The sequence below is a fragment of the Lissotriton vulgaris genome, chromosome 2_1 (genome assembly GCF_964263255.1).
Source record: "Lissotriton vulgaris chromosome 2_1, aLisVul1.2, whole genome shotgun sequence".
Taxonomy (NCBI): Eukaryota; Metazoa; Chordata; class Amphibia; order Caudata; family Salamandridae; genus Lissotriton; species Lissotriton vulgaris.
In genome coordinates, this window is record NC_141687.1 from 1251045589 (window position 1) to 1251060505 (window position 14917).

The following is a 14917-nucleotide window of genomic DNA, read 5'->3' on the forward strand; positions in this document are numbered from 1 at the left end:
CCTGAATAAAATTGCTGCATACGATCAAAATGAAGAACAACGAACAATTCTGGGCAGAAATTAACACCGTAGCTAATGGCATTTTCTGCCACCACAACGCAAACATCTCGGAGGCAGACTGGTCAACATACCTGGAATCCTCTACTGCACAAGCACCAACCTCCAAAGATTTCCAAGGTCGAAAAACTCAGATAAATTCGTGCCCTGATAACCAGCTTGAGGGACAATGACTGAATGAATCACAAGACCGGGACAACTTAAAAAGACTGAGGGCAGACTGGACTCCTGGCCTAAGCGTTCTTCCAAATGCTCTATTCAAACTTGACAAACCATTTTGGGCCTAGTACTTTACCCCTTTATTCAACCACGCCTTCATAACTAACGGCATACCTGCATCATGGAGTTGTAGGATCCTCCAACCAGTCTTTAAAGCTGGTAGTAGATCAGATAGGGGAGAGGATGGAGCCTTACGGCTAGAGCGGTCGACCTCCAGGTTGGGGAACCGAGGATCGAGTCTCAGCAACGACGCTTAACATCCTGTGTTTCTAGGCAAATCGCTTAATCTCCTCGTGCCTAACAAAAAATGAATGGGTTCTTCTCTAATAAAACTGGTGCTCATGTAAAGCACTCTGATACCCGATGTCTCGGGTCTAGTTCGTGCTATATAAAACTAAAAAAAAAAATAAGATCCTGCGAACTACCGACTGATCGCACTCATTGACGTTGAAGCCAAATTGTACAACTGTAATCTCCTTTTAGATCTTGAGACATGGGCCACGGAAACGAACATCATTCCAATTATACAAACTGGCTTCTGACCGGGTACCAGCACAATGAGCAAACTGTTGGTCCTCAACCTTCTTGTCGAAAAAGCTTTCTGCAAAGCCACTAAATTGTATACCTACTTCGTCGATTAGAAAGCGGCTTTCAACTTGGTCCCAAGAGAGTGTCTATGGTCAAAGATGGTTAAATGGGGTATTCCTCCCAAGCTACTCAAGGCCATAGTCAATCTTTATTCGTAGACATGTGTCTGTGCCAAACAAGACAAAGGCGATAGGACCACAGGGAAGATCCCTACGTACACCGGTCTAAAACAAGGGTGCATTCTCTCCCCCTGCCTACTTAACATCTACATGGTGGACCTAGATGACCGGCTGTCGGAACCTCAAAGTGATGCACCCAAGCTAAGATATCATCCAGTAAGGTGCTTACAGTATGCAGACAAAATAGTCCTATGCAGCCAGACACCAATTGGTCTCCAGTGCCTGATACATAAATTACATGAATATACGGAGGAGATCGGTTAGAAATCGAACTACAATAAAACAAAGGTGATTTGTTTTTCTGCATATGGGCACACCCACATTAAGTTCAAGTGGATGGTGGCAGGGAATAAACTAGACCTGGTCGGATCATGCAAATATCTAGGGATGGTCCTGGATTCTAAATTAAAATAGAACATCTAGTTCACAGACAAGCCCAGGCGTACAAACTCTGATTCGCACTCAACACACTACGAACAAAGTTGGGATGCCCGTCCCAAGCTCACCTATTAGAAGTAATCGAAGCCAAGTTCCTACCCACTCTAACCTACAGATCAGACTTTTAAAGGGAAAGGACTTGACTACTTTGAATCAACAGCAATCCACTCTGTTCAAATGCATCTTCCGCCTCCTGCGAATCATCTCCCAGCCACAGGTGTGACTGGAATGTGGCCTATTTCACCAATATCCGGTTAGGATGGCCACACTTATCAAACTGTGCCGGAAATTGAGAGCAGCACAGCCAGAATCGATGGCCACCCTATGCTGGACAGAAATAAAGAACCAGCCGAAATCCAAGAACGACTGGCCAACAGAGCTTTAACAGGCGCTAACCTCTCTCAAACTGAATGAAGCGTGGGCCCGTAACATAAGTTTTTCCACCTTTAAAAAAATTGCCATTAAAGCATCTACAGCACAAGCCTGGTAACACTTGATAACGCTGAATTGACAAGGAAAAATATTGGATGGATGGTATTGCAATCATATGAGAGTTGGGGCCCACAACACCACCTCATAAGTCATATAGCCTCATCAATACAGCATTCTCTTCTCCTTATTCGTCTGGAAGTTTTTTCAACAAAAGACCAGATCCCATCTTGGATACAAACATGGCAGAATCTCTTTTGCAGGTTGTGCGCCACTTCCAAAGAAACTATATTACATCTTTTGTACAACAGCCCTGCTGTTGGCCAGCTGAGACGGCAATTACTATTACCAGCACTCCGGTCTCTTCAGATAAGATCCTGCCAACCAGCCATGATGACACTTTTGAAAAGCCAGTCGCTGCCATTTGCTTGCAGGGCAAAGCATGTTCTCCAGTTAGTAAATAAACAGCTACAAATAGAGCGGGAAGAGAGTGAGAAGTCTGACAGTGTCAGTACGGCACATGGGAAGAAAACTCAAATTAAAACCATGTTATGTTATGTAAGCGCATATTTATAAAGCGCACGGGTACTCCCTGGAGTGTCCCAGCGCTGAAAACAACCATACATCACGTAACATAGAGCAAAACAGACCACGATCGAACAGCTCACAGCTGGAAGACCCACGTTTTAAGACTTTTCCTGAAAGTCAGGAGGTCATGACTCTGTCTAATAGGGAGAGGGAGGCTATTCCATAGCCGTGAAGCAACTACATGAAAAGATCTCCCTCCTGTCCGAGACAGTCGCACCCTGGGAGTGACAATCAAAAGTTGGGATGAGGATCTCAGGTAGCACTTAGGGAAATAAGGCTGAAATCTATGCCTAAGATAGGGTGCTCCAATCTTATGAAAGGTTTTAAAAACCAGAACCAGGGCTTTTAAACTGAATTCTTTTCCGTACAGGAAGCCAGTGAAGTGAAGACAGGAGCTGAGTGGTATGAGTTCTAGAGCCTGTCAAAAAAATGGCTCTGCCTGCTGCATTCTGGATCACTTGTAGCCGGCCCAAAAGATATTCTGGAAGGCCAAGATACAAGGAATTCACATAGTCCAGTCTAGACAGTATTAAGGCCTGAAGCACTGTCTTCCTGTAAGGGATGGAAAGCAAAGGGAGAAAGTTTTGCAACATTCTCAACAGCCCAAAGCATACCCCGGTTACCGAGTGTACTTGAGCCTTCATAGAGAGAGTTGAGTCCAGCTTAATTCCCAGATTCTTCACTGTAGAAATGGCTGACACAGGAGGGGACATATCCTGAGGCCACCATTCAAACCAAGTGTCGGGTGGCCGGGGCCCAAAGAAGATAATCTCCGGCTTCTCTGAGTTACATTTAAGATGGTTGTGACTTAAACAAGAGAAGACATTAGATAGGCAGATGTTGATTAAGTTGCCATCAAACTCAACTCCTTTCTCGCAGGTGAACAGCAGCTGAGTGTCATCAGCATACAACACTATCTTGGCACCAGATTTCCCAGCGAGAGCGGCCAAATGAGCCATATACATGTTAAATAATGTGGGGCTCAAAATAGAGCCTTGAGGCACCCCCACATTAAAAGGAGGAATCTCCGCCGAGAAAGGAGGAGTCCAGATGGTTTGAGAGCGGTTAACGAGAAAGGACGTGAACCAACTCAACACCGTGCCTTCTATACCGCTGTTGCTAAATCTTTGCAGTAATCTTGAATGAGGCACGGTGTCGAAAGCTGCAGAGAGGTCCAGCAACACCAGATCGGCATTGCCTCCTCTATCTAATGTAGCTTTAATGGTTTCTGCCACTTCCAGTGGAGCCGTTTCAGTACTAAAATTGGCTCTGAAGCTTGACTGGCTAGAATGTAGCATCGCATTAGTCTCCACATCATTTGTTAGGACCTGGCTTACAAATTTTACCAAGACTTTCGAAAAGAAAGGCAGGAATATATATAGGCCTGTAATTACAGGCTACCTCAGGATCAGCCAACAGTTTCTTAAGTAGCAGGAGGATTTTAGCATGTTTCCACAATTGTGGCATCATCCCTTCCCGTAAAGCGGTGTTCAGGGATTAATCACATCCGCCAATGAGGATAAAGTCTTCGCTGGACAAGGATTAGTGGGTGAACCCGATTTTAAGGTTTTCATGAACACCAAAGATTGTTCTGGAGTCATCTACGGGAACTCCCTAAGGGAGGCACTAGGGCTGGGGCCCACAGCTAGGTGGAAACCCTCAGCGTCCTCCAAACCTGGTGATGGAACTTCAAAAGAATCCTGAATCAATTAAATGTTTTCATAAAAAAAGAGGGCCATTCGTTCAGTCCAATCGCTTGTAGGTCTAAAAGGTTGGCTTATAGCCGCCGGGGAGAAGAAGCGTTTTACAACATTAAACAAAGTTTTACCTTTATTAGCCGCCAAATCAATTTTTGTTGACAGGAAGAGTTTCTTTTCCTCACAGACTTTCTTGTAATGAGTTTTCAAAGCCAGTTTGTAAGTCAGTTTATCTGAAGGATGATAATTCCTCCGCCACTCTCTTGCAAGATGTTTGCAGTACCTTTTACTATCCCTTAAGGCCTCAGAGAGCCAAGGGGCTGAAATTCGAGTGGTTTTGACTGGTTTTTCAGAAGGAGGTGCCAGTTTATTGGCTTGTTGCTGTAACCAGCCCTCTAAGGTCATCACATCTTGTTCCAGATCACCACTTAAGAGAATTGGCTGCTGTCGCAACGCGCACTGGATAGCCTCAGGTGTCATCAGGTGAAATGGCCTAGCACAGCGACTAACCCTGGATGTATCCGGTAATTGGGGCCTTGCAACATCTCTACAAATTTTAAAATTAATCAAAAGATGATCAGACCAGGTTAAGTCTAGAGGGGCATCCATATAAATCTGATTGGAGGAAAACACCTGGTCCAATATATGCCCTTTATCGTGCCTAGGAAGACATACGAAGGGGGTCAAATAAAAAATGTCAAAAGATTTGTGCAATCTTAAGGGAACCATATTCATTTAAGATTCAATGGCACGTCAATAACAACTGGGAACTTGCATCCCATCGAGTCGTTCAAAAGTGCAGAAGATCAAATCTGACCAGTGGCCATTTTAGGAGTAGAGTTGTAGGGTGACCAACCCATCCACATGTCATCTCACAGCTTTAAGCAGGCCCTTGCATTTTAGTTGACTACAAACATCACCACAGGCAATTTTTATATTTTACCCTAGTTATTAGTATATGGTGCATATTTTTCGCTATACAATTTTAAACACTAGCCTTGATTATATTTTATTTTTTCTGCTCACAGTTAAAGTAGAAATCCCTTTTACGAGTCGGAAAATTTGTTCCAACTTTTTTTCAGTACTTCATATATCGCTAATCAGAGGGCCCTTAAGGTGCACCCCCTTCCAATTTCTGATTCAGAAATAATGTATTGTGGTTTGTAACAACAGTTGTGGGTGTAATTTATTATAAGTTACCAGCCCTCTAGTAGGGATGGTAACTGATTCACAAATGGAAAGGTATCTCGTTCAACACCTTCCCCTTTGTGAAACATGTCTATCTTGGGAGGACCAGACACTGCTGCATATATATATATATACCACTGTACTATCCTTACTTCACAAAGAAAGCAATTTCAAAGGAATCCCCAACCCGGAATAGTTGAATAAGAATGGTAACAAAATACCAAAATTATTTGGTCAAAATTGGTTTCAGTCTGCTTGACATAGTGTCATTTTCTTGTTTTGCATTAAATTGGAATTGTAAAGCTAAATGAAAAGAAAAGTATATAGGTTTTTGAAAATTGTGCACTATTCATGAAGAATGAGCAGTTTTTATTGTGAAATTGAATGTCAAATGAGGAAGACGCAAATAAAATCTTCCACTGACCAGTCATCGTTGCACCTGCTATGCCAGCTGCACGGCAGCAATGCCCACTCAGCCTGCTACTAGAAATTGATGTGAACAACCCTCCTCTCCGGACCAATTCTCTTTCTTTACTCAGTTGTACTCTCTATTTAAAGCCAACATGATTTATTTGCTGCTGCTGTGCCTGGATGAATGCCAAAAATGGACCTGCCTATGAAAGCAGCCTTGGGTGGGCCCTCTGCAGATTGTAGTCCTAAACTCGCCTACTGCCGGCAAGCGCATTAGGCCTAATGGACGACAATCAGTGGTTGAAATGTATTTTAAAGCAAGCATTGGCAAAGCCAATAGGTCTCGCCTATGCAAGAGCTATTGGCTTTGAAAATATGTTTTAGCCATGTTGTTCACCAGTGTGGCTGCTGTTCAGGAATGTCTAAAAGTTAGTGGCTTAGAAGAGATTGACGTACAGTGGAGTGTCATAGACTGGAGTGAGGAAGAGTGGTGTAGAGTGAGGAAGAGTGTTGAGTGTCATGGACCGGAGAATCGTGGAGTGGCGGGACAGAAAGTGGCATGGAATGGAGTGGAGTAGCGTGGAGTAGATTAGAGTGGAGTGACCTAGAGTAGAGTGTCATACAGTGTTGTAGAATGGAGGGGTGTAGCGTTGAGGGGTGTAGCATGTAGTAAAGTGTTGTAGAGTGGAGTAGAGTGGTGTGGCGAAGAGTGTATTGGGGTAGCGTTGAGTGGAAATAAGTGTCATAGAGTGGGGTGTTGTAGCGTGGACTAGAGTGGCCTAGAGTAAAGTGGCATAGAGTGACTTGCTGTGTAGTGGAGTGGATTGTTGTTTCGTAGAGTAGAGTGTCATAGAGTAGAGTGGAGTGGCTTAGAGTGGAGTTGAATGTTGTAGGGTTGAGTGAATTGGCGAAATGTGGAGTACGCATGGTGTGGTGGCGCACTGCCATTACAGACAAACCATTTTCAATTGAAGTGGCCATTATAATGCACATATAGTTTTCCTGATAAAACTATACAGCGCACAAATGATAATGTGTGGAAATAGCATCACTTACAATACTGATTTGGTTTAAAATATTTTTTTCCACCACACTTCAAATTACTAAAAAAGGTGCTTTGATTGTGCTTTCCTAATGGTGATATATTCAAATATATTTACACACTTAATTTACAAACATTTACATTTTGTTGTGTACTAGAACACATTTTTATTTCCCATTACCATCAAGATTACCACAAAAATCCTCTCACTTTAAGGTCAGGAAAATTAAATAAACACCAGGCTATCTCGGAAGACAAAGCCTGACCGTTGACCTCTGTCTTTCAACATAAAGCAAATGTGACAAGATAAGAACAAAATTTAAAGCCCTGTTTATAGAAAGTGAGGACTAATAGAAGAATATAAGGAGCAATGGGGAACACGCTTTGCTCCACAGAAGGGAAAAAGACATGCTGGACAGCCCAAAACAATAGAAAGCCAGGAAATAGAAATCCAGAAAATGTGAGTTACAAACAATAGCATCTTCCTAGCCTGGGAGCGCGAATCTCCGTGAAAGCCTCTGAAGAGAAAGCTGAGGAGCTTTCGAAACGCGTCAGGCACACCTGCACGGAGTGATTCAAGCGGCAACCGCCTGTACCTCAAGAGAGTCTTACTCTCTGCTGCTGTTGGTCGAGTGCAAACCAAACTGATGGACACATCCTGGAGCTTGCATATATATATATATATATATACACATTATATATATATACACATGATATATATATAATTGAATGTCTTCAATCCGCCTTCTTGGCTCTTTACTTATTCAACCATATCTGGTTACGGGAAACTGGGAGCTGTCATCGTCACTGTCGGATATTTTAGAACACAGTAAAGAAGTAACAGCATCACTAAGTTTTCCGGTTCAGTCTTTCTTTCACCATCTTGATGGGAAGACCAATGAATCAAATGCTGAAAGTGAGAAGAGTCCTTTGCTTTACAAACCGTCACTAAATGCTCCTCTTTCCCTTAGCCTATAGATATCTGTCCAAAGATGAAACATTTATCTTTGTATGGAAATGAAAATCAACATCTAAAACCTTTGTGCGTTAAGACATTACTTTGTGTCCTTCAGTCTTTTACTTTGTCTTACGTTTTATACTCATCAAAGATTCACTCTGGAAGCATCCGGCTTCCATGTCAGTAGATTGTCTTTCAGTTCCCTCCTCAGCTCTGGCAACCATCAACACTCACTCCAGACTAAGAGTTTTTCTCAACATTTGTCATCTGAAGGAATCTGTTAAGCATCCATAAATAACTTCCTTATCGTCAAATTATTGAACTTAGTGTTTGATGAGTGTATCGACAAATTCATCAATGGTTTCACCAGCTTTTTGGCTTTCTTAACTGAAAATTTATGTTTCGTAATCTACATTTGGTACAGTATTGAATTTGACGTTCAATGTTTCTTTAATCTGTCAATATGTAGTTTCTTCGTTAGTTCACAGAATTTTCTTTATGACTTCTTTCACACCATTCCCAGCAAGATTTTTTGGATACTGGATAATCTTTTTGTTATCAGTCCCTTCAAGTGCAGCAATAAAATCATCAAATGTCTCCATACATGGAGGAGCTTTGCGCGCGTCCAAGATGGCCGCGTGAGCCCTGAGCTCCCGTGACCCCCGCCGTCACTGGGTACATCCTGCATGAAATCCTGCCTCCGGAGTGTCGGAGTTGGTGGCTGGGGAGAAGCGGCGTTGCTGGCCGCAATCCACTGCTGAATCCGCAGCCCAGGGGCCCAACTGTGGCACTGGCGAGTTTGGGGCCTGTGCTGAGAGGAGGCCGGGGTCTCGAGTCATTTCCGAGCCCGGCCGGAGTCGAACAACATCAGGACCGGGACCCGGAAGTCACCGGTCCCGCCCTGCAGCTGCCACGGGTCGGGCTCACCCCTGATGTGATTTTGCCCCACTCATCTGCCTCCTGTGCCCGAGGGGAGAGGCCCGTCTGTGCCACGACCGGCACTTCCCCCAGCTGAGATGCGGTGGGTCTGACGTACCCGGCGGTGACTGGGAGAAGGAGTGACTATCAGTGGTGGAGGGCCCGGACCGATCGAGCAGTAAATAAGGCCAGAGTGCTTCTGGAGACCACCCCTGGGAGGTGAGGACTTCCCCCCACCCCCCCACCTGCCCTCCTTTTTCTTTTTGTGGGCTGTGGATGTGGCATATCGGCGCACTGGGTGGAGCAGCCAAACCTTAACACTGTGTAGAACTTTACCAGATTGGGCCAGGAGGTGTCCACTCGAGGGGGCTCACGTGCATCGCAGCCAGGGCCAGGGAGATAGCCAAGTCCAGCGGCACATGTACATGCTATCACAGGGGGAACTCCACAGAGATAATGATCAGCAGGCAGTTCACTGCTTTGGACTGAGAGATGGCAGATGGAGAGCAGCCCCTGGCGAAGGTGACCACTACCCAGGAGTGGCCCCAGGAGAGACAGCCACCCCTTTTTGACTGGGCGGATTGGGGGACCGCCTTGTTGGGCCCACATGATTGGACATCACTAAGGATTGCAATCTGGAGGATGGATGCGGTGAACTACTTTGCGAGCCCATGGTCCGACGGAGGAGGTGTTGGGGTGTCGGTAGCTGGGCGCAAGCATTGATATTGATTCAACTCTAGTCCTCTGGCTGCATTATTGGTGGTGGGTGTGGTCAGCTGGCACTGACGGGGGCTTAGAGGGTTACCAGCTGTCTACGTCACCCTTGGGCGCCACCGTGGCAAGTTGAGAGTCCTGTAGCCGGCCCGGACCTAGAGTCAAGATGGCGACCAAAACTGAGCCGGAGAAGCAGCAATCCAAGTCCACCAGTGGGTCCCGATATGTACAGGCCAACAAGCTTGATCGATACACGCAGCCTAGGGGCTCGCCTACTGGGTCTGGACGAAATCAAGTTAGGGGAGCGGAGGCCTCCTGTCCAGTATCTGAACTCACGCTGCACGACGTGATGAAAGCCATTGATGGGGTAAAGACTTCCCTCGGACAGAAGATGGAGTCGCTTGACCACAAACTGGACACAGTGACCATAGAGGTCAACCTGATTCGGGCCGACCTCACAAAAACGAGTGAGAAGGTGAAATCGTTAGATATTAAGACGGCGAACCTGACGGACGATGTGGCGCAGTTGCAGCAGGAATTTCGGAACCTTAGGACCACTAGTGAAGGGAGGGCCCGGAGGAATAACGTGCGTATTATTGGTGTCCCGGAAAAGGCTGAGGGTCAGGCCCCTGACCTGTTTGTGGAGGATATTATACTCAATCATCTGCAACCCAAGGGGCTGAGTAACTTCTTCACAATAGAAAGAGTGCACAGAATACCGGGAGGTCGGCCGCGTCTGGGAGCCTCTCCTCGGCCAATGATAGCAAGGGTCCTCAACTTCAGAGATAGAGATGCCATCCTGCAAGCCTCTCAGTCGGGGGGTCCGTTGAAGTACGAGAACTCTACCCTCAGCTCCTTTCCGGATTTCACCCAGAAGGTTCAGAGGCAGCGGCAAAGCTTCCTTGGAGTCAAGAAGCAGCTCCGTGATAAAGGATATAAGTACGCTATGATGTTCCCTGCTAAGCTGCGAGTTGAGGCTCAGGGTAAGGTCTGGTTTTTTGACAATCCTGAAATTGCCTCTGACTGGGTCGACAATCTTCCTTCCCGGGAGGAACCCCGGAGACGTGACAGCGAGGACGAAAGGGGCCCACAGGAACAGGAATGATGACTAGAGTTACGGTCTGTGGTGTGGGGATTTGCCATGGGGGGGGCGAATACGAGACATTGTCGCACGCACGCTTTTCTAGATAGGGACTTAATGCCGGAGTTAGTATCCTGGGGGCGGGGTGGAGACTGGGGGCGTTGAACTCCTCCTCAGATCTACTTTTAGATAGTTGATTAGTTAGAGTATGGGGCGACACGCACGCTGCGAGTTGGGGATTGGCGAATGCCGTGAGCAGGGGTGCAGGGAGGGGGGTGCGGGGTGTGCAGTGTTGTTGTATTTGTGGTGGTGTGGTTGTGATTTTCTTTTTTGTTTGTTTTTTTGTTTTTTTATATTTTTTCCTTTTGTCTCAGGTGGCATTAATGTAGATAGACGTTCAACACATGTGCTGAATGTGGCAGAGTAGTAGGAATCCAGGGATGAGAGTCCTGAGTTGGAATGTGAATGGTCTGGGGGACAAGATTAAGAGAGGGATGGTCAGTCAACTTATTAGACGTCACTCCCCGGATGTGGAATTGCTGCAAGAGACGCATTTAGTCGGTAATAGATGCATGGCCCTCCATAGAGGGGGCTACAAATTGGCGGAACATGCAGGCTTTACCACCGGCTCCCGGGGAGTTGGGGTGCTGGTTAAAAACTCCTTCCCTCTGTCGGTGCAGGCCACTTGGGTGGATCAAAGGAGCTGATTTGCAGGAATTTCGGGGCTGCTGGGGGGTAGGGTGGTCACTTTTGTATCTATCTACGTACCACCTGGCCTCCAAGCTGAAACCTTTCGGGATTTGGCGGCGGTTTTTCTCACGTTACCCCTGGGGGGGATGATCCTAGGTGGTGACTTTAATGCGGTTATTGACGGTGGAATCGATTGTTACCCCCGAGGGTGCTTAGACCGGCACAGAGGTGGCTTCCAGAGTTTTTGGACATGCTGGGACTGACTGATAGTTGGCGAATACGCCACCCAACATTGACTCACTACACACACGTCTCCGCAGCACATGGTAGTTTATCTAGGATAGACTATATCTTGTTACCAGCGGCACAGACGACTATAATCCAAGAAGTGAAGTTCCTCGGGAGGGGCATTTACGACCACTCTCCGTCATGGTTGCGGCTGGCTTTAGAATTTCCAGGGGTAAGGAGGGTTGCTCCCATTAGCGCTTGGCAATTGAAAGATCCAGCCATTAAGAAAGAGGTGCTGCAAGTGCAAAACCGCTATTTCTGGGAAAATGTGGGGTCGGTCCACTCGGCGCAGTCCCTTTTGGAGGCGTATGAAACAGTGAGGAGAGGTCCTGTCCTTAGTGTCCGGCAAGAAGAAGAAACAGCAGGCAGAAGTGGCCCAGAAGGGGACAGAGGTCATACTATGGAAGGGAGGGTGGAGGCGTTGTCCACCCCGGAGGTGCTCCATTTGTTAAAACTCCGGCAGGAAGAGTATAAGGATCTCGTTATTGATAGAGCAGTGGCCCAGAGCAATGCTGTCCAGAGTCGTGTCTATGAGCACGGTGATAAAGCCAGTAAACTAATTGCTTGGCTCGAGTATGGAGAGAGGGCACCCAGGCTAGTACCTGAACTGGAAGGGCAGGAGTTGGGCAATATTACTGATCCCCAGGCAGTAGCGAATGAGTTTTGGAATACTATAAGGAAGTATACATGGTGGGTAATGGATTTACTGAGGCCGACAACGGTGAGATGATCGGAGATATCGTTATGCCGATTTTGTCAGAGGAAGACAGGAGCTATCTTGACTCTGCGTTTACCGATGACAAGGTAGCACAAGCAATCAGGCAGTTAAAGTCCGGCAAAGCGACAGGCCTAAACGCGATACCGATAGAGTTATACAAACTGAATGCAGGTAGATCGGTCCCGCACATCAGAACCATGTTTTTGGAGAGCAAGGAGAAGGGTGAGCTTCCATTTGACCAACGAGTGGCCAATATTGTGGTCATCCATAAGACTGGTAAGCCCAGGACACGGTGCCCATCTTACAGACCTGTATCGCTCCTTAACGCGGAGCCTAAAATCCTAGCGAAACTCCTGTCCATTTGACTGGTTAAGGTGATCACATCCCTTATTCACCCGGATCAGTCTGGTGTTATGCCTCGTCGTAACACCGCCTTAAACCTGCGTAGGCTGCATGGCATCCTTGGGGCAGCCTCGAAGATCCATGAGCCGGCAGTGTTGGTGTCTTTGGACGCCACAATGGCCTTCGATAGAGTGGAGTGGCAGTACTTGTTTGCGGGGTTGGCAAAACTTGGCTTTGGTAAAAAATTTATTGATTGGGTTTGCTTATTATATGCCAAGCCCCTAGCTAGGGTGGTGGGTAATAACTGTAAGTCTGCCGACTTCTCTTTAGCTAGAGGCACAAGGCAGGGATGCCCGTTGTCTCCTTTGCTTTTTGCACTCGGGATGGAGCCCCGGGCAGCCTGGGTTAGGTGGGACATATCGATTTGGGGCCTACGATGGTCGCCTGGCTGGGAGGACAAGATTTTGCTCTATGTAGATGATGTCTTGTTGTATCTCACGGACCCTGGCGCCTCCTTTAGTAATTTCCTGGATGTACTTGCTATCTTTGGCAGATACTCCGGACTAGCAATAAACTGGGTGAAGTCAGTGTTATATGTCTTAGTGGGCGATCCCCCGGTGATCTCGCAGCCGTGCCCTATCCAGGTCGAGACCGTTGGGTTTAAGTACTTGGGAATCTTCATCTTGCTCAATCCGCTGTTGCGATATGCAAATAGCCTAGTTTCCCCCATTGAATCGGTGTAAAACGGACGTGGAGCGTTGGTAGCCTATAGAAATCGAAGGGATTCGATAGATGGGACCTCATTGGGATAACTCAAATAAAAGACGTATGGGGTAAAGATGCAGTGCTCACCTTCGAGTCCCTCAAGATGCAATACATTTTACACGATAACAAATATTACTGATACCGACAAGTGAGACACGCCCTGACTACCCACATCCCTAAGGGTGCAGTGCTCCCTGAGTCATCGCCTCTGGAGGATCGAGTACTTGACGGACAACTACCCCAGAAAAATATCTCCCTGATATACAGGAAACTGATCAATAACATGGAGGATCCGCTTCTGCGGCTCAGAGCGCAGTGGAACGAAGATGGGTTAGAGTTAGACGATGAGGACTGGGTGGAGGCAGTCTCCTCCCCCAGGGTGGTTGCTATCCAAATGCGGATTCGATTGGTACAATTGAAAATACTTCATAGATCCTATAATACCGGATCGCGCTTGGTGCGAATGGGAAGAGCAGTGAGCGGAGAATGTAGGAAAAACTGTGAAGAGCTCGGTACCCTAATGCATACTCTCTGGCACTGTGCAGAAATACAATTGTTTTGGACAAAGGTCCATATTAAGATGGGGGTGGCCTTGGGGGTGGAGCTACGGCCGGAGGCCCGGAGATGTTTGCTGAATGTGTGGGAGCCCACGGATTTGAATGCGTATCAGAAGCAGTGGGTTACCTTGGCGTGTATGGTGGCTAAACAGAACATAGCTCAACACTGGGGAGCCTGCCAACCACTCCGGTCACCAAATGGGCAGAAGACCTCGACTGGTGCATGATCAGGGAAAGAGCTGTTTATGTAGCCAGGGGCTGCCCCAAGAAGTGGGGTAAGATTTGGAGCACTTGGAATAGTCATAGGGGGGAAATTTGTGAACCACTTACGCTGACGCTGGTGCCAGAGGTACGGGACTCTCCAAATTCCCTGTAACAACAGCTGATGTATCTGATTTGTATTTTGCCATACTGCCTCATCTGCCGGAATGTTTTGTTCATACCTGAGCTTTCTTTTTCCTTTTTGTATTGTCTTTTTGTTTTCAATAAAAAGAGTTAAAAAAAAAATGTCTCCATACACGAAGTCCATCTGTTGCCAATATTTAGCTTTTTGGCGGTACAGAAAGATGGGGTTTCAAAAATGCTGCAACATGGTAACTAGTTATGGAGTGGCTGACCTTGAGGGTGCAGCTGTTTCTGATCCTGACAGCTGTCCATTTGAGCCTGCGTCATTCACTCTATTGCTGATGCCTTGGGATGGACCAGCCTCAGAGTCATCGTGAACAATAGAAGAAGTGGTGACATCCTGCTTAGTCTCCATCAGAGCCCTTCACTTCTTGGAGACGTCTGGTGTTGTTGTGCGCTTTCACCTGTCAGCTTTTGTGGTAGGCCACTTCAGGTTTCAGACAGCTCAGTAAGCTTGTGTTTCTTCTTGGGTATCCTCGTCCTGTACTGAGGTCATACATCTCAGCTTATTGAGGCTGTGGTAGATGCAATGATAATATAATTCTTTCATACTTATTCTGTCAGTCAACACTTGCTCCTGTATCAGTACATAACCACCTTTTGTAGTATCGCTACATGTAATGTACAGCTTTATCTGGCGTGGCT